Consider the following 25,332-nt stretch of genomic DNA (forward strand, 5'->3'; position numbering starts at 1 on the left):
ACCTTGCTAAACAGTCTACCACGAGGAACCTTGACAAATGCCTTCCTGAAGTCCATATCACGTTCACAATTGAAATCGCTTTGGGAGCTCAAATGTAAGTCTTAAGTATTGAATGGGAGCTGTAACACATGAGAAGTCCAATGAGATAAATGGTTAGCCTGAGAGATGCTACTAAAACAGCGCAGGCACAGCTTTGAGTGGCAGGATACAGTTTGCAAAGAATCCAGGCGGGCAAGACGGCGCACAAGCAACACTAAATGCTCACCAAAGACTCCGCCCACCTAATCCAGACCGCACATGAATGGTAGTGGCAGGATGCCCTGGTGTAAAACAGTCTCAAGACATCGACAATATGTGTTTTTGATAATAACGAGAGTTTCGGCTAGACATAAGTGGTCCTTTTTTAAAACCCTCATTTCCCTAGAAACAGCGACGGAAGAGCAGGTGTGGATGTAGGCTGAGCGTTTTCTTGTGTTTTCCCAGTCGGCCCGATGGCAGCAGTTGGAGTGTTGAGCGCACTGCGCAGATGTGCGGCGCGTCGTAGTTGCTGCAAAGTGCAGGGTATGAGCCTGAGTGGAGGTCAATGCAGGCAAGTGCAGAGCACTGGCTGTCTATATGCAAAGAACTTACTGAAGAAATTCCTCTCTAAATCAAAGTGAGTACTTGTACGTAACTCAATTATTAGTAAATATAAATAGGCTATCAAACGTGCCAATTGGTTAGATTTGCAGGTTTACAGTTTTGAAGGCAACCGGAAATTATATTGTTTGCTTCAAAATTCCTGCTACCACCGAGATCAGATATCAATGTCGTACATGTCAAGCTGATGTTGCAATTATACTGCTATCCTACTTTAAACAAAATTTGTATTTATGCATCAAATTTGTATTAAGAACTAATGAAATAACAACCAATACAGAGCTGAGTAGCAAACTTTTGAGGTTCGGTAAAAAAAATTGGCCAAACATCATGAGTGAATCTAACTTCAGAGTTTTGCATTCTTAAGACTAGTGATCAAAACACATGAAGAGTAGACAAAGGTTCACTGGACTGGAAGCGTTAACTCTATTTTTTTCCACAGATGCTGCCACGTCTTCTGGGTTTCTCCTGATTAAGAATGATGTGAGTGGGTTGTATATAATTCTGTGCAGTGCTGCAAAATTGCACAATGCTAATAAATTAAAATGGTAACATCAGGTGTGATGATGTGGTATAACAAGTTGAGGTCACTCCAGGCATATCTTCACCCTTCTGTTAACTCAGTGTTATTTCAATCTTCCAGCTGTTCCTCTCAAGGCTTTTTCTGTGCCTGGTTGGCAACTTTACCTAGTTACAGAGTACCATAGTCCTAGAGGACCATTGAGCTGCTCCCTCACTGGAGAAAGATGACTTGTGGTGAGTTTAACCTGAAGGTCACAATGCCTAGGCAAGAGCTGCGTTTGAGATGGTGGGATCTTTTGTTGAGCTCGCCTGGTATAGGATATAAACTCTTTCTGCTTTCATCACAAACCAGCCATACAATTGACTGTGCCAACCAGTAATTACAAAATTGAAAAAAAAAAGGAACCCTCTTAAGAGCTTCCATCTTACTTGGATGGCTTCAGGTCAATTCACATGTGGAAAATTCTGATCACATTTTGACAGTTATTGCAAATTGCACCAAAGCAGCTGACACCATCACAATATCCTAAAAGGAAAATGTCAATCTGTCAAACTTTCCAAAGATCCTTTCAAAAGGTTATAGAATCTGAAAGTACTGATCAGTTTTTCTTTGGGCCATATGCCAATTTTATATTTGTTGAAATTTATCAACTAGCTTGAGAATTGTTCATAAACAAACAGATGAAAAATATATTATTTCTGCAAAAGTAATAAATGAAACACATGTTGCAAGTACTCAGCAGGTTGATTTTCTATGGGGAAAGAAACAATTAAAGATTTTGGCTGAAACCTTTCATGGGACTCACTCTAATGAACATAAATATAAATTAAATGGATTACTGTTTCAATATTTTGTTCATGTAACCATAGTTCAAATTATCCACTGCCTGTTCCCTCATTAAAAGATTTCAAAATAAACTGGATCAAGCTGTCAAATTATTTAGAAATCTTAGTTTCTTCATTATTGCAGTGATTTGGATTTATTATGCTATGAGGTTTGGTTTTGAAATTATGATAAAATAGATTTTGTGGATCTTCAGGAAATACTGCTGTTATTAAATAATCCTAAACTGTCAATTTATTTGCCATTTAGGTATGTTAGAAGAAATGCTTTGTGATATTTGTAAGTACTGCAGTTTCAATGGTAAATAAAATTACTTTGATATTGCCATACTCTCCGAGGACCAGATGGCAAGGTTCTGCATAGTAGACTAGTTAGTTACATTAGATCACATGGGATCTGGGGGAGCTAGCCAACTGGATACAAAATTGGCTCGAAGGTAAGAAACACAGGGTGGTGGGGCAGGTTTGCTTTTCAGACGGGATGCCTGTGAACAGTGGTATGCCACAAGGATTGGTGCTGAATCGACTGCTTTATCACTTTATATAGATGATGTGCATATGTATATAGGAGGCGTGGTTAGTAAGTTTGCAGATGATGTCAAAATATGTGGTGTAGTGGACAATGTTGGAGTACAACTGAACCTTGATTAGATGGGGCAGTGGCAAGAGGAGTGGCAGAGGGAGTATAATTTAGATAAATGTGACGTGCTGCACTTTGTAAAGCAAACCAGGCCAGGACTTATCATAGGGCCCTGGGGAGTGTTGCCGAACAAAGATGTAGGGGTCAGGTGCGTAGTTTGTTGAAAGTGGAGTTGCAGGTGGGCATGGGTGATGAAGAACACGTTAGGCACACGTCTTAGTTAGTCAGTGCATTAAACATTGGAATTGGGGACATCATGTTGTGGTTGTATAGGACATTGGTGAGACCATTTCAAGAATACTGTGTACAATTCTGGTGTCCCTGCTATAGGAAAGATGTTCTTAAACTTGAAAGGGTTCAGAAAAGATTTACAAGGATGATTTAGGGACTGGAAGATTTGTGTTCTAGGGAGACGCAGAATAGGCTGGGGCTATTGTCCGCACAGAGTGTTGGAGGCTGAGTGGTGACCCCATATAAATTCATTAAATTATGAAGAACATCAGTAGGGTGAGTAGCTAAGGTCTTTTCCCTAGAGTAGGGGAGTCCAAAACTAAGGGTGTAGGTTTAAGGTGAGAGGAGAAAGTTATTAAAGAAGACCTAATGGGCAGCTTTTCCTTGCAGTGTGGTGTTTGTATGGAACAAGCTGCCAGAGGAGGTGGTGGAGGCTGCTACAATTACAACATTTTAAAAGACATCTGGATGGGTACACAATTAGGAAGAGTTGAAGACGGATATGGGCCAAATTCTGGCAAATGGGACTGGGTCAGTTTGGGATTCCTGTGTTGGTCAAATTGGTTTACAGAGTTTGTTTTTGTGCTGTATGACTCTGACTGCTGTCTTGAGAGAGAGAGAGGGACGTTAAACCTGAAAGTTACCTCCCCTCAGCTGAGAGGTGTGGTTGAGAAGGCGGGACCTTCAATGTTGACCTTGAGCACCTTGGGAATGAATGAAAACAATTAGATGTTGGAAAACTATTGTAGTACTGAAAATTCTACTGCTAAAATCAATTCTAAAAACAGTTATAGCCAGCCTACCCTGAAATTACACTAGCTGGATTAAGCTTGCCACCACCATGCATGCTTGTCCACAATTATGAAATTCTTAGAAATTCCCAAGGTGGTACTCTGCATGCACATACTCTTACTTGATGGTGGGATTGCAGCTCACTCTGGCATGTAACTGTGTAGCACCCAGCCTCAAAAGTGGTATAATGAGAGTCTGAGATGTGCTCAATCTATTATTTTCTGACCTTCAACCTGGAAGATATTTTGGTATGAAAGGGATACTGGGATTGCAATTGGTAAGAAGTTTTAGTAAATGCATGAGTGAAATTTAATAACCTGGAGAAACTGACTTCCCCCCCATGCCCCGACGAAAGTAAAGTAGTTAATCATAGAATCATAATCCCTACAGTGTGGAATCAAGCCATTTGGGCCCAGCAAGTCCACACCAACCCTCCAAAGGCCATCATGCACTGACCCATTCCCCACTAAATATTTCCCTTGGCTAACACATCTAATCTACACATCCCTGGCCACTATGGGGCAATTTAGCGTAGCCAATCCACACCTAACTTGCATGTCTTTGGCCTGTGGGAGGAAACCGGAGCACCTGAACAAAATGCATGGGGAGAATGTACAAACTCCACACACAGTCGCCAGAGAGTGGAATCGAACCCATGTCCCTGGCACTGTGAGTCAACAGTGCTAACCACAGAGCTGCCATACCGCCCCAGTTATTGACTTTTGAGTGATGGAAGAAATTTTTCAATAAAGTTCACGAGATTTTCCCTGGTAATGAAGAACTTCATGGGTTCTCAGCCTTGAGCAAAAAGTAATTTTGTTTCATATCATGGCAAAAGTTATGAATAGCATCCATGAACTGTGAATATCAATATCAAAAATAGGTAATCACCAGCAACTATAAATAAACATCAAACCAATCAATCGTTCAATTTTTCTTTACCATTTTAATCCTTTAACAATCCCATCTGGATCAGGTGATTTTTCTTTTTTTAATATTGAGAACTTCCACCAATCAAGTTTTATCTATTTTTATTATATCCTTGTCTGTGACATTCGCAGCATCCTCTTCACAAGTGAAACTGACAAGATACACATTTAGAAGCTCAGCCATATCCTCCACCATCTTTTTGGTCCTTAAGTGGTGAAAAATTCCTTTGACTAAGTTTTTCCTATCTGTAAATTTCTAGAAGAGCTCTTGGGTTTCCTCTAATGGTACCAACACATCTGTTCTCACACACTCTGTCCTGTATGTTTCTTGTTTCAATTCCTCTACTATTTGTTTTGGGTTGGTTTCTACTGAATAATAACTTTAACATTTACCAAGCTTTGAGCCAGAGTCATAAAGTCCTGCAGCATGGAAACAGATCCTTTGGTCCAACTGGTCCATGCGGAACATAATCCCAAACTAAACTAGTCCCACCTGCCTGCTTCTGGCCCATATCCCACCAAACCCTTCCTATCCACGCTAAGTATCTTCTAAATGTTCTAACTGTGCCAACATTCACCACTTCCTCAGGAAGTTCATTCCACACACTAAACACCCTAAAACATTCCCTTCTCACCTTAAAAATATGCTCCAGTCTTAAAATCCCTCATCTAGGGAAAGGTTGCCTACCATTACCTCTCATAATTTTATCAACCTCATCAGGTCACCTCTCAAACTCCCAGTAAAACACGTCCCAGCCTTTCTTGGCAATGCTCCGGTAATTTTTTCTGAACCCTGTCCAGCTCAATAGTATCCTTCCTATAACAAGGTGACCAGAGGGGTGCGGATACTCCAGAAGAGGCCTTGAGAGCATCCTGTACAACCTCAACATGACATACCTATTCCTATACTCAATGGTCTGAGTGATGAAGGCAAGAATGCTAAATCCCTTCTTAACTACCTGTCCATCTGTGACGCAAATTTCAAAGAATTATGTACCTGAACCCTGAGGACTCTGTTCTTAGATAATTAATGGTGGGGCCGTGGATGATTTTATAAGTCCTGTTGTTGTTTCTATTACCAAAACACAATACCTCTCATTTATCCAGACCAAAGTCCATCTAGTGCTCCTCATCCCATTGACCCAATTGATCAAGATCTCTTTCTAATCTTAGACAATCTTCTTCACTGTCCACCGTACCACCAATTTTGGTGTCAACTGGAAACTTATTAACATGACCCTATATTCTTATCCAAATCATTGATTTAAATGGCAAACAAAATTAGATCTAGTACCAATCCATGTGGAACATCGCTGGTCACAGGCCTCTAGTCTTAAAAACAATCCTCCCCGCCACCCTCTATCTCCTACCATCAAGCTATTTTGGATCCAATTGGCAAGCTCACCTTGAATCCCATGTGATCTAGCTTTACTAATTAGTCTACCATGCAGAACCTTGTCAAAGGCTTTACCAAAGTCCAAGTAAATTGTTCTTTTTGCTTTTGTCTTAATCTCTATTATTCAGGGAGCTGTTTTCTCTTCTTTCTTTCCCCTCATAGGAGTGTCACTAGCTGATCTGAGTCCAAATCATCTTCTCTTGAAGCCCTCTCATTGTTCATTCACTGTTTTACCTCTGAGACTCTCTTGTAGCCCATTGGGTCCCTTCTCACATCAACGTAATTGAGTTGAGTTCAGTATTTTCAAATTTCCTATTCCTTGATTCTTTTTCGTAACTACTTAATGACAGTGTGATCATATTTTGCCAATTCTTTTGCTTCCACCCCTCCTATTGAAACACACTCCATTTACCCCACTACATTCCCAGAGCTGGATCTAGTATTACTTCCTTTCTGGTTGGGATAGAAATAATAGGAACAAGGGAGTTGTCTTAAACAAGCTAGAAGTTTCTCCCCTCTTTGTTCTTTATGCAGTTAATTTCTCAGGCAATTGAAGTGTCCCATTAACACGAGTTTCAAACTCTCGCACCTTCCTGTTATTTGTCTTCAAACTTTATACTATTTGGTACTTGAAACATCATAACTTTTCTATTATTCTTTAATTCTAAACAATCTATGTTAGAACACTTATTTACATCCCTTTCTATCACTGAAACTGTATCTTTGATCAATTTGCCATCCCCTTTCTATCCCCTCCTTCTTTCCTCCATATGTTGCATTCAGGAGTATTGAGTACTAATCCCTCCTCTTGTTTGAGCCAGGTTTACTTTGGTACCTTTGCCTCTGCCAAATTAGTTTAAATCTTCTCTCCTGCCCAGCCAACACTAGCTAACCTATTAGAAAAGCTTTTGGGTTTATATGATAATGCTAAGACAGTGAGAGATACAATTTTGGAACTCTTGACTGCAAAATATTTTAACCTGCCTGCATTCGGAGTATTGTACCACATTTTGGGTTCCGAGTGTTGTGTAGATTATCGTAGCTCTGGTGATGGTGCAAAGGAGTAACCAGAAAGTATGTTCTTGGGTGTCCTTATTTAACAAAATGCACTCCAGATTTTGCTATTTGCTGTTAAGAAAACACAATCTAGAGAAAATCTATAATTGAGAAAATGGAAAGATTAAGTTCAGTAGAATAGTTTGTTTTTCTCTAAAGGATAGAGGTGTACAACAAGGAGTGAAAATGACAATCTTAAGGCAGATGATTATCTTAGATGCTGGAATTTCTTTCTAGAGTCTTTGTCTTCTGGAATAGATTAGGAAGCATTTACTAAGTGTGGTTTTCATGGAGTCCTTCTCAGTGAATATTGCTGAGGTCATGAGAGAAGGATGGAAAACTATACTTAACACAAAAGACTTGTACTGAGCTGATTTTAAATGAACTGAATGAGGCCAAGGAGAGATGTACTGTATGTTTTAAAAGTAAGAAATGTTCTTGGGGTGAGTAGAAAAAGATTTTTGATTTGTGAGTTAAATGGCATTAGGTGGTCAAAATAAAACTCTTTACTGAAAGCAAAGTAAAAGGATAGGATAAATAAATTGTAATAACTTTAGAATACTACAGAGAATAGTTAAGTCAGAGACATTATACATCTTACCAAGGCAAAAGTAAATAATTATTTGAAGCAAAGAAAAATGCAGTAGAGATAAAATGCAACTGCTGCAAGAAGAGGATCATAAGGTCAGATGAAAAATAGCAAAGTGTGGAGCTGGATGAATACAGCAGGCTAAGCAGCATCTTAGGAGCACAAAAGCTGACGTTTCAGGCCAAGACCCTTCATCAGATGAGTTATTTTACTTTGGCTTCTTTGTAGGCCAGGGACTATGGGGCCAACAAGGAAACAGTGGACCTTCCTTGCCACTGGATTTTCTTCTTGGAGTCAGGGACTATTCCCTGAGTACCTGAGAACTTAACTTCATCTATCATAACCGTGGAATAGCTAGACATTCACCAAATTTTTGGTGAATGAGTGGCATGCTGGTGAGAGCCTGTCATTAAAATTGTTAATGACTATCTATGTCTAATGATATGGTTCCCTGGTAAGCCAGCTTTATTCTTTGCTTTTACTCCCAAGCAAGAACACAAAGTGCACTTGACTAAATAAAGTGAATAAATTTGAGAGTCAAACTAAGTTTGGAGCAATTCACGAATATTGCCAAAATGGATTGCAAAACATTCTATAGGTATGTAAAAAGGAGATGTTTGGCTAGATTGATTATGGGTCCATCACAGGCAGAGTCAGGAGAATATATGGCCATAAAGAAAGGGCAGAGAAGCTAAATGGTTATTTTGTGTCTGTTTTCACTAAAGACAATATTAGTAATCTCCCACAACTAGACATCCATGTGGCTGAGGAAAATGAGCAGTTGAAGAAAATCAGTGATGGTAAACAAAAAATTGTAATAGTTAAATTAGTGGGGCTGAATCTTGAAAATTCCCAGGATCCGATGGTCTTCGTTCCAGGATGCTGAAGGAGATAATTACAGACAGTCATTGGTGATTATTTTCCACAATTCGAGAGATTCTGGAATGATTCCTGCAGATTAGAAAGTATCAAATGTCACCCCACTATTTAGGAAAGAAGCAAGAGGAAATGGAATCACATATCTGTTAGCCTTGCATCAGTAGAATGGGAGATTCTCAAATCTATTATAAAGGATAGAATAAATTGACATTCAGATGATAATGCCATGATTGAGCATAGTCAGCGTGAATTTGTAAATGGGAACTAGTTGGAGCATTTTGTAGATGTTCGTGACAAAATTGGCATTGGAGAGCTGATGGAGATAGTATACTTAAAGTTTCATAAGGCTTCTTCCAGTATATTCCAGTGATAAGGAAGAACTGTAGGAAAAGAGAGAGCCAGCCATGGATGTCTAAGGAAATAAACGAAAGTATCAAATTGAAAAAAAAACACATACAAAAAAAGCAAAGAGTAGTGGGAAACTAATAGACTGGGAAATCTTTAAAGGCCAACAGAAAACCACAAAAAAAATTACAAAGAAAAGTAAGATAGATTATGAGAGTAAACTAGCTCAGAATATAAAAACAGGTAGCAAAAGTTTCTACAAATATGTAAATCGTGAAACAATGGTGAAGGTAAACGTTGGCCCTTTAGAGGATGAGAAAGCCAATTTAATAACTGGGAATGAGGAAATAGCTGAGAAGATAAATCATTATTTTGTGTTGGTCCTCATAGTGGAAGACACAAATAACATGCTGAAAACTAATGGCAAGAAGGTTTTAGCAGGTGAGGCTCTAGAAACCATCATTATCACTAAGGAGGCAGTGCTGGGCAAGCTAATGAGGGCTAAAGGTAGCCAAGTCTCCTGGCCCTGATGAACTACATCCAGGGTGCCAGAAGAGGTGATGGGGGTAATAGCAAATGCACTAGTAATTATTTACCAAAATTCATGAGACTCTGGGGTGGTTCTCACAGATTGGAAAACAGCCAATGTGATGCCACTGTTTAAAAAAGGAAGTAGACAAAAAGCAGGTAACTATAGGCCAATTAGCTTAACTTCGGTTGTGGGGAAAATGCTTGAATCTATCATTAAGGAAGAAATAGCAAGACATCTGGATACAGATTGTCCCATTGGGAACACACAGCATGGGTTCATGAAGGGTAGGTCATGTTTAACTAATCTGGTGGAAATCTTTGAGGACATTACTTGCATGGTGGACCTACATTACTTGCATGGTGGACCTGTGGATATGGTGTATCTGGATTTCCAGAAGGCATTTGACAAGGTGCCATACCAAAGGCTGCTACATAAGATAAAGTTGCACAGTATTACAGGTAATGTATTGGCATGGATAGAGGATTGGTTGACCAGTAGAAAGCAAAGAGTAGGGGTAAATGGGTATTTTTCTGGTTGGCAGTCAGTGGCTAGTGGTGTGCCTCAGGGATCAGTGTTGGGACTGCAATTGTTTACAATTTACATAGATGCTTTGAAGTTGGGGACTAAGTGTGGTGTGTCAAAATTTGCAGATGACACTAAGGTGAGTGGTAGAGCAAAGTGTGCAGAAGACACTGAAAGTCTGCAGAGGGATACAGATAGTCTAAGTGAGCGGGCAAAGGTCTGGCAAATGGAGTACAATGTTGATAAATGTGAGGTCATCCATTTTCATAGGAATAACAGCAAAATGGACTATGTTTTAAATGGTAAAAATTGCAGCACACTGCTATGCAGACGGACTTGGGTATCCTCGTGCATGAATCGCTAAAAGCAGGATTGCAGGTGCAGCAGGTAATTAAAAAGGCAAATGCAATTTTGTCTGCCAATGCTAGAGGGATGGAGTTTAAAAACAGGGAGGCTATGCTGTAGCTGTATACGGTCCTGGTGAGGCTACACCTGCAGTACTGTGTGCAGTTTTGGTCTCCTTGCTTGGGAAGAGATATAACAGCACTAAGGGGGTGCAGAGGAGATTCACTCGGTTGATTCCAGAGTTGAGAGAGTTGGATTATGAGGAGAGACTGAATAGACTGAGATTATATTCATTGGAATTCAGAAGAATGAGGGGAGATCTTATAGAAACATATAAGATTACGAAGGGACTAGATAAGGTGAAGGCAGGGAGGTTTCTGCTAGCAGGTGAAACTAGGACTAGAGGGTAAAGTGCAAAAATGTGAGAGGTTACCCACTTAGGCGATAAAGATATGGAGTGTACTTCTTAAATGCTAAGAGGTTGGAATTTGTAGATGTACAGAGGGATCCAGGTATCCTTGTCAGCCTTCAGTGAATTATCAGCAAGCAATTAAGAAGACTAATGGAATGTTAGCCATTATTGTAAGGAGATTTGAGATAGGAGTTGTGAAGTCTTACTTCAAGTGTATGGGAGCTTGGTTAGACCACACTTGGAATATTGTCTGCAGTTTTGATCTCCTTACCTCAGGAATAACATTACTGCCACTGTGAGTATGCAACAAAGGTGAGCAGACTTGTTCCTGAGATGGAGGGAATGTTTGATAAAGATAGATTGGGTTAAGGTAAGTTGTAGTTTCCAGGGAGTTTTGAAGAAAGAAAGATGATCTCACTGAAACCTACAAATCCTTAAAAGGGATAGACAGGGTAGATGCAGAAAAGATATCTCTCCTGTTTGGAGAGTCTAGAGCCAAGGGGAATAATTTATGAATAAGGTGGTGCTACCTAAGTGAGAGGTAAATTTGTTTTACTCAGAGGATTGTGAACTTTCAGAATTCTGTACCACAGAGGGCTGTGGAAGCTCATTTTTAGGGTTTACTTAAGATTGAGGCTGATAGATTTCTAATTACAGGAATTACAGGTTACAGGAATGGTGCACATAAAAGACATTGAAATGTTTGTTTAGCCATGATTCTAATGAATGGCAGGTCAGGCTCAACAGGCTTAATGACTTAGTCTCATTCGTTTGCATTTTCAAGAATTTGCTTATGTCAGTCTCTTGATCCTTCTAACTTGCAATCTTGTGTTCATTACCACTGAAACTCTGTTATGTAAACAGAAGCCTTACGTGAATTTTGCCTTTCAGTAGGATGCTCTTGTCACATAGTTGTAGTATCCCTTCCCCTGGACTAGGCGACCCAGGTTGAAGTCCCCATTTGCTCCAGAAGTGTGTAAGAATGTCTCTAACCAGGTTTGATGAGAAAACGTGGTTAAATAAGAACAACAGATTTCTAACTAAGCAGTTGGATAATTTATTGTGCATCACATAGTGTAACATTTCTGGGTTGATAAAATAGCAACTTGAATGAGTAATATTTAAAGTTGATTTGAAGGGTGGGAGGGTGCGAGGAGGAGTACTGTGGGAACTTTTAATTGACTGTTTCATTTCATGCAACAAAGCACTGTTGGAGAGTTAATTTTCATTCATATGCTAACTTGAGAGTACAACTTCAAAGATACAAAGGTGACAGCATTATTGACCAGTCAAGCTGAAAAATCAGAATTCGGATGAAATCACTCTCTAGATTTTGCTCTGTTTGGATTTCCAAGGATACTACTTGTTTAAAATGTGGGATTTTATTTATCATGTAATTTACATTAGCTCAGTTTTGTTTGCTACTTTTGTGTAGCTTTATAAGCCCTCCAGTTTGGAGAACGTATTGAAACCTCAGTGCAAATTGCAGATAGAGCACACAATCTGAATGAGAGCGCTTAACAATATTCTTTATAAAGCAATCACAGAGCTGTTGGACAGTAATGAAGTCAGCTCAGAAGTATACAACTATAAAGTTGAGATATCCAAAGTCAGTACAACTTTGTTCTGAAGGTATTATTCTATCCAAAGCTTAAATGCAACATAAGGAAACAACACAAGTTGCTCTGAATTTTGCTTTTAATTTACAGAGAACTCAGTGGGAGAGCATCAGTGTGCAAAATACATGCATTGTTGTTGAATTGGGTTACTTTTAAACAAGAAACATCGTACAATATATGATATGTGATAATGTTTTCGGGCAAGCAGAACATTGATCCATCTAGATAGACTTCCGAAATGCTTGGTTTTCTTTGTAGAAAAAAAACTTTTCAAAATCGGAATTTCATTTAAAGTGTTCTTTTTTTTGTGCCAATACCACCTTATTTTATCAAAAATACCTACATTTGCTCTTGATCTTTCACATCTAATCACTTTACATATTTTTTTTCCCCCCAGGGTTAAGATTGTAGGAAGATATTTCTTGAGTCCAGATTCTTCTCACCTGTAAAGTCCTTGCTGTACCACATGCCACATTATCCTCGTCCCTCCAGAGAGCCAAGTCTCAGAGTGACTTTTTAATTCTATAATTTCCCTGCTTTCATATACCTCCATCTCTACAAAGATGCTTTTGACACTACATATTTTGAATTGAGTCTTTGTGAAAATTCTACAGATAGGATTTGGATATCTGCCTCCAGGCTTCCTCAGCATCTTGAACTGACGGTCATGCCTCACACACCCAAATGTAACTTTATTCTTCTGTATATAGAAGCAGGTGTCTTTGCATGTCTTTTCTATTGGGGAGCTATAACATATTGTCTAACTAGAAATGTATTGTTCCAGCAGTTTAGGATTAGATTGTAATGAAAATTGTATAGAAGATATTGAACAGAAACTAGCAGTTACAGTTGAGAAATAACTGAGGGACATTTTTATGTTTCCTATTTGGACTGTGGTTTTAAATTTCTTCTTGTAAAGAATGTGAATATTTTTCAAGAAATAATTCATGGCAAATCTTTGTTATCTTTTGTCACGTTGTAAGAAAAGGAAACACGTCTCAAAGTAAACTTTATTCCCAAAAAGACTACGGAAACTTGTTAACTTAAAGAAACTAAAAAAAGGACGAAATGTTTACTCCAGAGGACAGAATTTCTACCCCCTAAATAGAAGTTTAATCATTTTGGTTTTTCTTTGAGGAAAACTAGTGTTATTTTACGTTTGAAGTCTAAGATGATTTGTATGGTATAAATGGCACTAGATGATAATCCAGTTGTAACAATAGTTCAGGGTGTTTTAAAATTTGAGTCCTGGTGATCTACTAATCAAGATTTAACCCGTAGCTATACAAAGTTGAAGTTTATGGATATTGGTATTTGCTGATGGTATTGATGCGTAATGTTGACTGTGGATTTTTTGGCATGTTGAGTTTCCTGGGTAGCAAATGGTTTGGTGGAAGATGATGATCATGTTCTGAATGTCTTAGCTTACACATGGAAAGTACTTTTCTAAGTGACACCATTGCCGCCATCCTATCAAGTTTCACCATTTTTGTTACAGTAGGTGTTAACTAAACCGTATTTGTTTCATCATAGTGAAAATGCACAGGGAGCATTTATTAACTTAGAAGCAGACAAATTCCAATTAAAACAATTTTCAAAGAATTTCTAGGCACTTTCTCATTTCCCAACAAGTCATCTGCAATGTTCCTCCAGTGGCCTTTGTTAAATGCCAACAGCTAGTAGTGATAACTGAGGTGGGTAATAGTCATTAAAATGAATTTCTGTGATGAGATACAAATAAAAGCCTAAATGGCAGAAAATAAGGCTTCATGTTTTATTTCAGCTACATAATCTGTCGTGAAAAATTTGCACCTACAGTTTAACAAGAACCTAATGGATTTGTCATAAGTGATTTGCTGAGATTGTTTAAAAATAAAAGTTAAAACGCTTAATTCATTTCTCTTATTTTTAATGTACAAAGTTTTAAAGTACACAGTATTTAAAAATTTTACTTGGGTCTACATGTTGAGATATTGTTAGAAATTGCTGATTATGGCCCTGAGGAAGAGTGTTTGGATATTGAGCAGGTTTGGACCTCAAAGCATTTATGTAACTTCCATTTATGATACAATAAAGAAAGGTGTTTCGATCCTGAAAATTTGCTTTATGATCTTTTTAATAAACATGAAGCAAGGATCAGGATGTTAGTAGTGAATGAGATGTAAACTTAATCATATCAATGGATTTTAAGACTTAGAAATGCAGAGAACACCAGCATGTGACAAATTATTTTGGCTGGGCACAAATATTTGCAACAATTAAACTATTTGCGAGGTGGACTTAACCAGCATTGAATTATACCACAATATTAATAGGTGAGGAGCACCGGCAGTACAACATTTCATTCCTGGTGAAAGGGAACACACCTAGGAACTTCCTGAAGCACCTATCTTCTGCAGTGATCAGAGCAGATCTGCCAGTGGGACTTGTTTTCCTTCATGCCATGACATCAAGTAAAGGTGCGCATTTTGCCTATTGCTGATTGCCCTAAATGCTTTACAGGTGAGTGGCTTCCTAGTGCCATTTCAAAGGGCATTTAAGAATCAACTACACATTTTTTGTATTATTCAAATTATCTGTAGGTATATAGTTAAACTATTTTGTTACGTTCTGTGGAGTAAAGTCTTATTGAGTAGTGGTGTGCAACAGAGGACCTAGGGGTTCAGACACATAATACTTTGAAGTTTGTATTGCATGTAGACACGGTGGTTATAAAGGAACTTAGGATGCGTGTCTTCATTGCTCAGACCATGGAGTATAGGAGTTAGGACTTCATGGTGAGGTTGTATAGGATACTGGTGAGGTCTCTTCTGGAGTACTGGATCTACTTCTGGTCATCCTGTTACAAGAAGGATATTATTAAGCTGGACCAGGTTCAGAAGAGATTTACCATGATGCTGCCAAGTATGAAGAAGGTTCAAGTTATAAAGAAAGAGAGCAATTTGGAATGATAAACAACAAAGATACTGTCTCTCTCCCTCCCTATCACCCCCCCCCCTCAACTTCAGAAACCAGCATCTGTGAAAAAGCAATTTAGAGAATAACCACTGTTCAAGAAATTAAGATATTCTCTAAGTTGCACCACTCTCAAGGAATCGACATATCAGCTAAATAGTTTGGACTCAGATTTCACTCTCATGGACTCTTAAAAACTGTAAACAGCACCTGCCTTTACCTTCCTTTTTGAAACTTTTTATTACCTCTGTTTGTGTATGAATTTGATATCATTTGATGGATATAGCTTCAACAACACTTAAAACTGTGCTATCAGGGACAAAGCAGCTACTTGACTGTCACCTCCTCTAATACCTTTAACATTTGTACCTTACCACCACTGATACATAATGCAGCAGTATATCTATGTACACTTCGCACTGAAATAACACACCAACATCCATCCAAGAGCATCTTTCAGAGCCACCACTACTTGGAAAGACAAGGGCAGCAGACACATGTCAACTGCATGACCTGTACATTTGTCTCCAAGCTACACCATGCTGTCTGGAAAGTTTTCCTTCACAGTCGTTGGGTGAAAATTCTCAAACTTCTCGCCTAATAGGTGTAGGTAAACCTGCGCCAACAGTTCAAGAAGCAGCTCACTGCCACTTCCTCAGGGGCAATCAGTTCCTCACTTTTCATTCTATTGATATCCCTTGGAATATTGAACAATTATCAGGACTTTAAAAGGTTGTAATCTCTGAATTATTCTCTCTACCACATGCCGAGTATAGGAATAAGCAGATAGAACAGATTAACTGAGTGACTGAATGGGTGGTGGAGAAGGGAGGACCTTAGATTCCAAGAAAGGCAGAATGTGAACAAATTTGACCAATTGAACCTTAATGAAAGCTGGACAAGCATCCATGCAGGTGGTTTGCTGGGGCTGTTTGTGGGGGTATAGCTATTTTTGTAGGGGGAAAAGATAGAGTGCAGGTGCAAATGTGGAAGGAAAAAAAACAAGTCAATGTGAAAGGCAGACCACTTATCTCATTACGGTGTAAGAGAGCATGACAAGGCTAGATGATACTTATTTGAATGCAGGTAAGCTTGCAAGTAAGGCAGACAAGTTAAGGGTGCTCATTAACACATGGATTATGATATTGTTACTGTCACAGAGACATGTTCTGCCCCTCCCTCAAACAGTAACTCAATATTCAAACAGTGTCAATGGAGAAGCAGAGATAATAGGATCTGCAGATGCTGGAGAATCCAAGATAACAAGGTGTGGAACTGGATGAACACAGCAGGTCAATCAGCATCTTAGGAGCATGAAAGCTGACGTTTCGAGCCTAGACCCTTCATCAGAAATGGGGGAGGGAACGAAGGTTCTGAAATAAATAGGGAGAGAAGGGGAGGCGGATCGAAGATGGATAGAAAAGAAAATAGATGGAGAAGAGACAGACAAGTTAAAGAGGTGGGAATGGAGCCAATAAAGGTGAGTGTAGGTGGGGAGGTAGGGAGGAGATAGGTTAGTCCAGGGAGGATGGACAGGTCAGGTGGGTGGGATGAGGTTAGTAGGTAGAAAATGGGGGTGCGGCTTGAGGTGGGAGGAGGGGATGGGCGAGAAGAAGAACAGCTTAGGGAGGCGGGGATGAGCTGGGCTGGTTTTGGGATGTGGTGGAGGGAGGGGAGATTTTGAAGCTTGTGGAATGCACAATGATGCCATTGTGCTGGAGGGTTCCTAAGTGGAATATGAGTTGCTGTTCCTGCAACCTTCGGGTGGCGTCGTTGTGGCACTGCAGGAGGCCCAGGATGGACATGTCGTCTGAGGAATGGGAGGGGGAGTTGAAATGGTTCGCTTCTGGGAGGTGCAGCTGTTTATTGCGAACCAATCGTAGGTCTTCTACAAAGCAGTCCCCAAGTCTCCACTTGGTTTCCCCGATGTAGAGGAGGCCACAATCGGTACAGCGGATTAGCAGATATGCAAATGAACCTCTCCTTGATGTGGAAAATCTTTTTGAGGCCTGGGATGGGGGTGAGGGAGGACGTGTGTGGGCAGGTGTAGCACTTCCTGCGGTTGCAGGGAAAAGTGCCGGGTGTGGTGGGGCTGGAGGAGAGTGTGGAGCGGACAAGGGAGTCACGGAGAGGGTGGTCCTTCCGGAAAGCAGACAAGGGTGGGGATGAAAAATGTCTTTGGTAGTGGGGTGGGATTGCAGATGGCAGAAGTGTCAGAGGGTGATGCATTGGATCCGGAGGTTGGTGGGATGGTATGTGAGGATGAGGAGGATTCTCCTTTGGTGCTTATTCTGGGGTCGGAGTGTGAGGGATGAGTTGTGGAAAATGCAGGATACACAGTCGAGGGCGTTCTTGACCACTGCAGGGGGATGTTGCAGTCCTTGAAACAGGAAGACATTTGAGATGTACGGGAATGGAATCCTCATCCTGGGAGCAGATGCAGCAGAAGCGAAGGAATGGGGAATAAGGGATGACATTTTTGCAGGAAGGTGGGTGAGAAGAGGTGTATTCTAGGTAGCTGTGGGAGTCGGTGGTCTTAAGCTGGATATCAGTTTCTAGGTGGTTGCCCGGGATGAAGACAAAGAGATCCAGGAAGGTGAGGAACGTGTCAGAGATAGTCCAGGTGAACTTAAGGTTGGGGTGGAAGGTGTTGGTAAAGTGGATGAACTGCTCGAGCTCCTCGTCGGAGCATGAGGTGGCACCGATACAGTCATCAATGTAATGGAGAAGAGGTGGGGGTTAGGGCCAGTGTAGGTGCGGAAGAGGTATTGTTCCATGTAACCTACAAAGAGGCAAATATAGCTTGGGCCCATGCAGGTGCACATGGCCACCCGCTTTGTCTGTAGGAAGTGGGAGGAATTGAAAGAGAAGTTGTTGAGGGTGGGGACGAGTTTGGCTAAGCGGATGAGGGTGTCAGTGGAGGGAGACTGGTCAGGCCTGTGGGACGGGAAGAAGCAGAGGGCCTTTAGGCCATCTGCATGGGGAATGCAGGTGTAAAGGGACTGGACATCCATAGTAAAAATGAGGTGTTGGGGACTGAGGAATTGGAAGTTCTGGAGGAGGTGGAGGGCGTGGGTGGTGTCACGGACGTAGGTAGGGAGTTCCTGGACCAAGGGGGAGAAAATGGAGTCCAGATAGGTGGAGATGCGTTTGGTGGCGCAGGAGCAGGTGGAAACAATGGGTTGACCAGGGCAGACAGGTTTGTGGATTTTGGGAAGGAGATAGACGCGGGCAGTGCGGCGTTAGGGAATGATGAGGTTGGAGGCTGTGGGTGGGAGGTCACCTGATGTGATGAGGTTGTGGATGGTTTGGAAGATGATGGTTTGGTGCTTGGGGGTGGGGTCATGGTCCAGGGGTCGGTAGGTGGTGGTGTCGGAGAGTTGGCGGCTGACCTTAGCAACTAAGAATCAGTGCGCCATACTACAACTGCGCCTCCCTTGTCCGTGGGTTTTATGGTGAGTTTGGGATTGGAGCGGAGGGCCACACGTTTTGCGGGGGAGAGATAGGAGTGGGTGAGTTGGGTGGAGAGGCTGAGGCGATTGATGTCTTGGCGGAAGTTGGAAATGAAGAGGTTGAGGGACGGTAGAAGGCCTTGGGCGGTGTTCAGGAGGAGGGCTTGTGTTGGAGGCGGGAGAAGGGGTCAGTAGAGGGAGGGTTAGGCTCACGGTTAAAGAAGTCAACGTGGAGGCGAAGGCGGCGGAAAAAATGCTCAATGTCCAAATGTGACTGGTACTTGTTGATGTGTGGGTGGAAGGGGACAAAGGTGAGCCCTTTACTGAGGACTGGCTGTTCGTCCTCAGTAGGAGGGAGGTCTGGGGGGGGATGGTGAAGACTGGGCAGGGCTCAGCGTTGTTGTCTCTGTTGTCGCCCAGCTCGTCCCCACCTCCCTAACCTGTTCTTCCTCTCACCCATTCCCTCCTCCCACCTCAAGCTGCACCCCCATTTTCTGCCTACTAACCTCATCCCGCCCCCTTGACCTGTCTGTCCTCCCTGGGCTAACCTATCTCCTCCCTACCTCCCACCTACACTCACCTTTACTGGCTCCATCCCCGTCTCTTTGACCTGTCTGTCTCCTCTCCATCTATTTTCTTTTCTATCCATCTTCGATCTGCCTCCCCCTCGCTCCCTATTTATTTCTGAACCCTCTTCCCCTCCCGCATTTCTGATGAAGGGTGTAGGCCAGAAACATCAGCTTTCCAGCTCCTAAGATGCTGTTTGGCCTGCTGTGTTCATCCAGTTCCACACCTTGCTATCAGTGGAGAAGCAGTTTGGAGACAGTGACCATAACTGTTATTTAAAATATTTTAAAAGTCAGTTATACAAAAGGTCAAAGTTGCATCAGGAATAAAAAAAGTACTGAATTAGAGAAAAGGCTGATTTTAAAATGACAAAGCAGGATCTGACAAAAGTAGGGAGTGGACTAAGAACAGCTTTTGTGGGAAATTTTTCAGAGCAGTGGGAGTCATTTAAAAAGAAAGAAGTCAGAGCGCATGGCCAACATATATCCATTAGTAGAGAGAGGCAGGCAAATAGGTCCAGGGAACCAGAGATGAAAAGGAATGTTTAGGATTAGTTAAGGCATAAAAGGGAAAGTTTATGGTCATACTGAGATCTGAAACATTAGAAATCCTACAAGAGGATAGAAAGTGCAGTGTCCTACATAGAAAGATAGAAAGAGAGCGAAGACAGGGCATGGGGGAGAAAAGAGTGACTAAAATAAAGCAAAATCCAAAGACATTTTATAAGTATAATTAGGCAAGCGGTTAAAGGGAAGAGAAAGAGCAGGGCCATTAGGAACCACAGTGACAATTTGTGCATGGAGCCCAAAGATTCGTGAAGGTTTTGAGTGAGTACTTTGAATTTGTATTCACTACAGGGGAGGACAATATAGGTATGGAAACCTTGGAGGAAGACTATGATAAACAAACATGTCAGCATTGGGAGGGAGAGGTATTCATGGTTTTAGCAGGCTTAAAATTGGATAATTTCCTAAGTTCAGATAAGTTGCCTCCCATAGCAGTCTGGGATAAGAGAGGATATTGCATGGCCTCTGACATTAATTTTTAAAATACTCTCTGACCAGGGGACTGGCAAACAGCAAATAGAGGTCATTACGAACAAGAAGGTTGGTGAGGATAAACCAGGGTCCTATCAGCCAATGAATCTAAGGAAGGGAAACATTTGGAAAACATTCTAAGAACAGAGTAGGGCATTCAGTCCATAGAGATTTCCCTGGCATTCAACACGATCATGGCTGATTGTACACTTCAATGGACTTTACTCACTCCATCTTCACAATCTTGTCCACCATTATTAATCAGAAATCTATCAATCTCTACCTTAACGTACTGAAAGACTGAGCCTTCACAGCTCTCTGTAGTAGAGAATTCTGAACAATCAGAACACTGAGTAATTCCTTGTTGTCTTGGGCATAAGAATCATACTGTTAATTTTTAAAATGTGCCCCTTGTTCTAAACTCCCCAGTTAGGAGCAACATCTTATCTGCATCTATCCTGTCCTTTAGTATTTTCAAAGTCTCAATGAGACCACCTCTAATTCTTTTAGACTGTCGAGAATTAAGGCCCAGCTAGCCTAATCTTTCTTCAGGGGACAATCCCACTATCATGAAACAAGTCTGATAAACATTAGTTGCACTCCCTCCATGGTAAGAATATTTTCCCCAATCCATCTCAACCAACATGTGCCCAATGCCTTTGTAAAGTTTCCCTTATACAAATTTGACACCTTTGCTTCTGATTGAACAACACTTTTAACATAATGTAAAGCTCTATTTTAGTGGTCAGTCATTCGTACAAGATTCTTTTAACAAGATTCTTAATTAGCCCTTTGATTACACAACAAATTTTTAAAAGCACAGCTTCTTGTTGACGCTTTAACATACTGATCTAGAACCATTCCTGACACTTCCAAAATTCAACCTTCACAGCTTTATTATTCAATTGATTTATCCTCGAGATATAAAGTAAAGGAAAAAGTCTAGTGGAAGGTTTAACAAAACTCCAGGTGGTAAAACATGAAGGGACGGATGACTAGGAAGTGCTTTTCTCGATTGGAAGCCAGTCAAGCAGGTAACCTTTTTGTTTAGTTGTTGCTCGCAATGATTCACGCGGTGTATGCAGGCTCAATGGTCAGCTCTGCTGCCTCACAGCATCAGAGACCTGTGTTCAATTCCACCCTTGGACAATGGGCCTGTCTGGAGTTTGCACGTTCCCCCCATGTCTGCGTAGATTTCTCAGGTGCTCCAGTTTTCTCCCACAGTCCAAAGATTGTACAGGTTAGGTGGATTGCCCATGTTAAATTGCCCATATTCTTCAGAGATGTATGGATTAGATGTGCTAGCCGTGGGAAATGTAGGGCTACAGAGAAAGGGTAGGGAGATAGGTCTGGGTGGGAAGCTCTTCCAAGATTCACTGTTGTCTTGTTGGGCCAAATGGTCTGTTTCCACACTGTAGGGATTCTGTGATAGCTGGGCTGCTTATGATTTCTCTCAACTGATTATTTCCAGGCCCCACACTATCGCTACCCATTAGGTAGCCTGAGGGACAAAAACAATCTCTTACTGGAGATACAAGAATTAATAAATGATAGTCACTGTGGTTTTGTCAAGAGACATGAGACAGGAGGGAGTTGATTTCCTTGGAGAAGAGAGGGGTAAAGATCATGTTTGAAGTTTGCAAAATCATAAGGGGTGATAGATTAGATAGATAGGAAGAACCATTTCCCATTAGTGGAGGGGTCATTCATTAAAGGCATAGCTTTAATTGGCAGGAGGGTGAGAGGAGATTTAAGGAAAAAAATTTCTCCCGGAGGGTAAAGGGTATCTGGTACTTGCTGCCTAAAAAGGTGGCAGAGGCTGGAACCATTAGACCACTTAAGCATCACGTAAGCCAACAATCCATCCATTGACTCTATCTATACATTCACTGCCTCAGAAATGCAGCCAACATCAAAGACCCCTCCCACCCATTTCTAATCTTTTCCAACCTCTTGCATCAGGCAGGATACAAAAGCTTAAACAAACATACCATCAGTGTGAAGAACAGTTTTTTCCCTGCTATTATTAGACTTCTAATTTGACCTCTCAAATTTAAAATCTAGTGTGGATCTTGCATTTTGTGTACCTTCTTTGCAGTTGTAATTCTGTATTCCTTGCTCAATCACCCTATGATCTTGGTATGTAATGATCTGCCTGTACTGCATGCAGAACAAAGAACTTTTCATACTGCCGAGGTACAAATGACTTGAAATAAATACTTGAAACATTACAGCATACAGGGCTAAGGGCCAAGGGCTGGGAAATGGGATTACAACAGTTAAATGCTTGATGATCTGTATGGACCAAAGGCCGTCTTTCCATGCTCTAAATACCCCACAACTAAATGTATTTATAAAAATCCACATTGACTAAAAATACTAGTACAATTTAATAAATACATGTGTTTTTCTTCTCCAAATCTCTGACCCAACTTCTTTACTCTCTGCATGTTTTGCTTCAAAGCACTGCTACTAAATGTGCAAAAAGATTACATAAACGTGTGAATAACTATTAAGCAACTACAGATGACGCAAGACTATTTAACTTTGCAACCCTCACATTGAAAAAGTTGTTTTTGAGGTGGTGAGCTATTTTCTTCAACTACTATAGCCCATTTGGTTTACGCAGACCCACAATGCCACTAGGAAAGGAGTTCAGTATTTGTGGTACTGAAGGAATGGTGATATATTTCCAAGTTAGGATAGTGACTGGCTCGGAGAGAAATTTACAGGTGGCAGTTCCCCATGTATCCGCTGCCCTTGTCCTTCCAGATGGTGGAGAGTTTGGAAGGTGCAGTCCAAGGAGCCTTGGTGAATTTTGGTAATGCATCTTGTAAACAGTGCACACTGCTGCTATTAGGCATCAGTGGTTGAAGGAGTGAATAGTTGTGGATGTTTTGTCCTGGATAGTGTCAAGCTTCTTGAGTATTGTTGAAGTTCCACTCATCCAGACAAGTGGGAATATTCCATCACACTCCTGACTTGTGCTTTGTTGATGGTGGACAGAATTACAGAAGTGTTATAGAACATAGAACATTACAGCACAGTACAGGCCCTTCGGCCCTCGATGTTGTGCCGACCTGTCATACCGATCTCAAGCCCATCTAACCTACACTATTCCATGTACGTCCATATGCATATCCAATGACAACTTAAATGCACCTAAAGTTGGCAAATCTACTACTATTGCAGGCAAAGCGTTCCATTCCCTTACTACTCTCTGAGTAAAGAAATACCTCTGACATGTGTCCTATATCTTTCACCCCTCAATTTAAAGCTATGCCCCCTCGTGCTCGCCGTCACCATCCTAGGAAAAAGGCTCTCCCTATCCACCCTATCTAACCCTCTGATTATTTTATATGTCTCAATTAAGTCACCTCTCAACCTTCTTCTCTCTAATGAAAACAGCCTCAAGTCCCTCAGCCTTTCCTCATAAGACCTTCCCTCCATACCAGGCAACATCCTAGTAAATCTCCTCTGCACCCTTTCCAAAGCTTCCACACCCTTATAATGCGGTGACCAGAACTGTACACAATACTCCAAGTGCGGCCGCACCAGAGTTTTGTACAACTTCACCATAACCTCTTGGTTCCGGAACTCGATCCCTCTATTAATAAAAGCTAAAACACTGTATGCCTTCTTAACAGCCCTGTCAACCTGGGTGGCAACTTTCAAGGATCTGTGTACATAGACACCGAGATCTCTCTGCTCATCTACACTACTAAGAATCTTTACCATTAGCCCTGTACTTTGCCTTCTGGTTACTCCTACCAAAGTGCATCACCTCACGCTTGTCTGCACTAAACTCCATTTGCCACCTCTCAGCCCAGCTCTGCAGCTTACCTATGTCTCTCTGCAACCTACAGCATCCTTCGTCACTGTCCACAACTCCACTGGCCTTAGTGTCATCTGCAAATTTACTAACCTATCCTTCTACGCCCTCATCCAGGTCATTTATAAAAATGACAAACAGCAGTGGACCCCACACCGACCCTTGCGGTACACCACTAGTAACTGGTCTCCAGGATGAACATTTCTCATCAACTACCACCCTCTGTCTTCTTTCAGCAAGCCAATTTCCGATCCAAACTGCTATATCTCCCACAATTCCATTCCTCCGCATTTTGTACAATAGCTTATTGTGGGGAACCTTATCGAACGCCTTGCTGAAATCCATACACCACATCAACTGGTTTACTCTCATCTAACTGTTTGGTCACCTTCTCAAAGAACTCAATAAGGTTTGTGAGGCACGACCTTCCCTTCACAAAACCGTGCTGACTATCCCTAATCAATTTATTCTTTTCTAGATGATTATAAATCCTATCTCTTATAACCTTTTCCAACACTTTACCAACAACTGAGGTAAGGCTCACTGGTCTATAATTACCAGGGTTGTCTCTACTCCCCTTCTTGAACAGGGGAACCACATTTGCTATCCTCCAGTCATCTGGCACTATTCCTGTAGACAATGACGAGTTGAAGATCAATGCCAAAGGCTCGGCAATCTCCTCCCTGGCTTCCCAGAGGACCCGAGGATAAATCCCATCCGGCCCAGGGGACTTATCTATCTTCACCCTCTGAAGGATTTCTAATACCTCTTCCTTGTGAACCTCAATCCCACCTAGTCTAGTAGCCTGTATCTCAGTATTCTCCTCGAAAACATTGTCGTTGTCTAGAGTGAATACTGTGAAAAATATTCATTTAGTGCTTCCCCATCTCATTTGACTCCACACACAACTTACCACTACTATCCTTGATTGGGCCTAATCTTACTTTCGTCATTCTTTTATTCCTTAAATACTTATAGAAAGCCTTAGGGTTTATCCTGATCCTATCCGCCAACAACTTCTCAGGTCTCCTCCTGGCTCTTCTGAGCTCTCTCTTTAGGTCTTTCCTGGCTACTTTGTAGAACTCAAGTGCCCTAACTGAGCCTTCACATCTCATCCTACATAAGCCTTCTTCTTTCTCTTGACCAGAGATTCCACCTCCTTCGTAAACCACGGCTCCCGCACTCTACAGCTTCCTCC

The 25,332-nt window shown here is 41.3% G+C and overlaps 1 protein-coding gene across 1 annotated transcript in view; it reads left to right on the plus strand.

Annotated features, from left to right (window-relative positions):
- Positions 1-278: 278 nt before the first annotated feature.
- Positions 279-25,332, plus strand: part of LOC132210837 (probable 2-ketogluconate reductase) — an 80,786-nt gene continuing 55,732 nt past the window's right edge. Inside the window, exon 1 of the mRNA XM_059653322.1 lies at positions 279-655. The gene's annotated coding sequence lies outside the window, so the exon portion shown is untranslated. The remainder of the gene's footprint in view (positions 656-25,332) is intronic.

The sequence above is a fragment of the Stegostoma tigrinum genome, chromosome 2 (assembly GCF_030684315.1).
Source record: "Stegostoma tigrinum isolate sSteTig4 chromosome 2, sSteTig4.hap1, whole genome shotgun sequence".
NCBI classification, from domain to species: domain Eukaryota; kingdom Metazoa; phylum Chordata; class Chondrichthyes; order Orectolobiformes; family Stegostomatidae; genus Stegostoma; species Stegostoma tigrinum.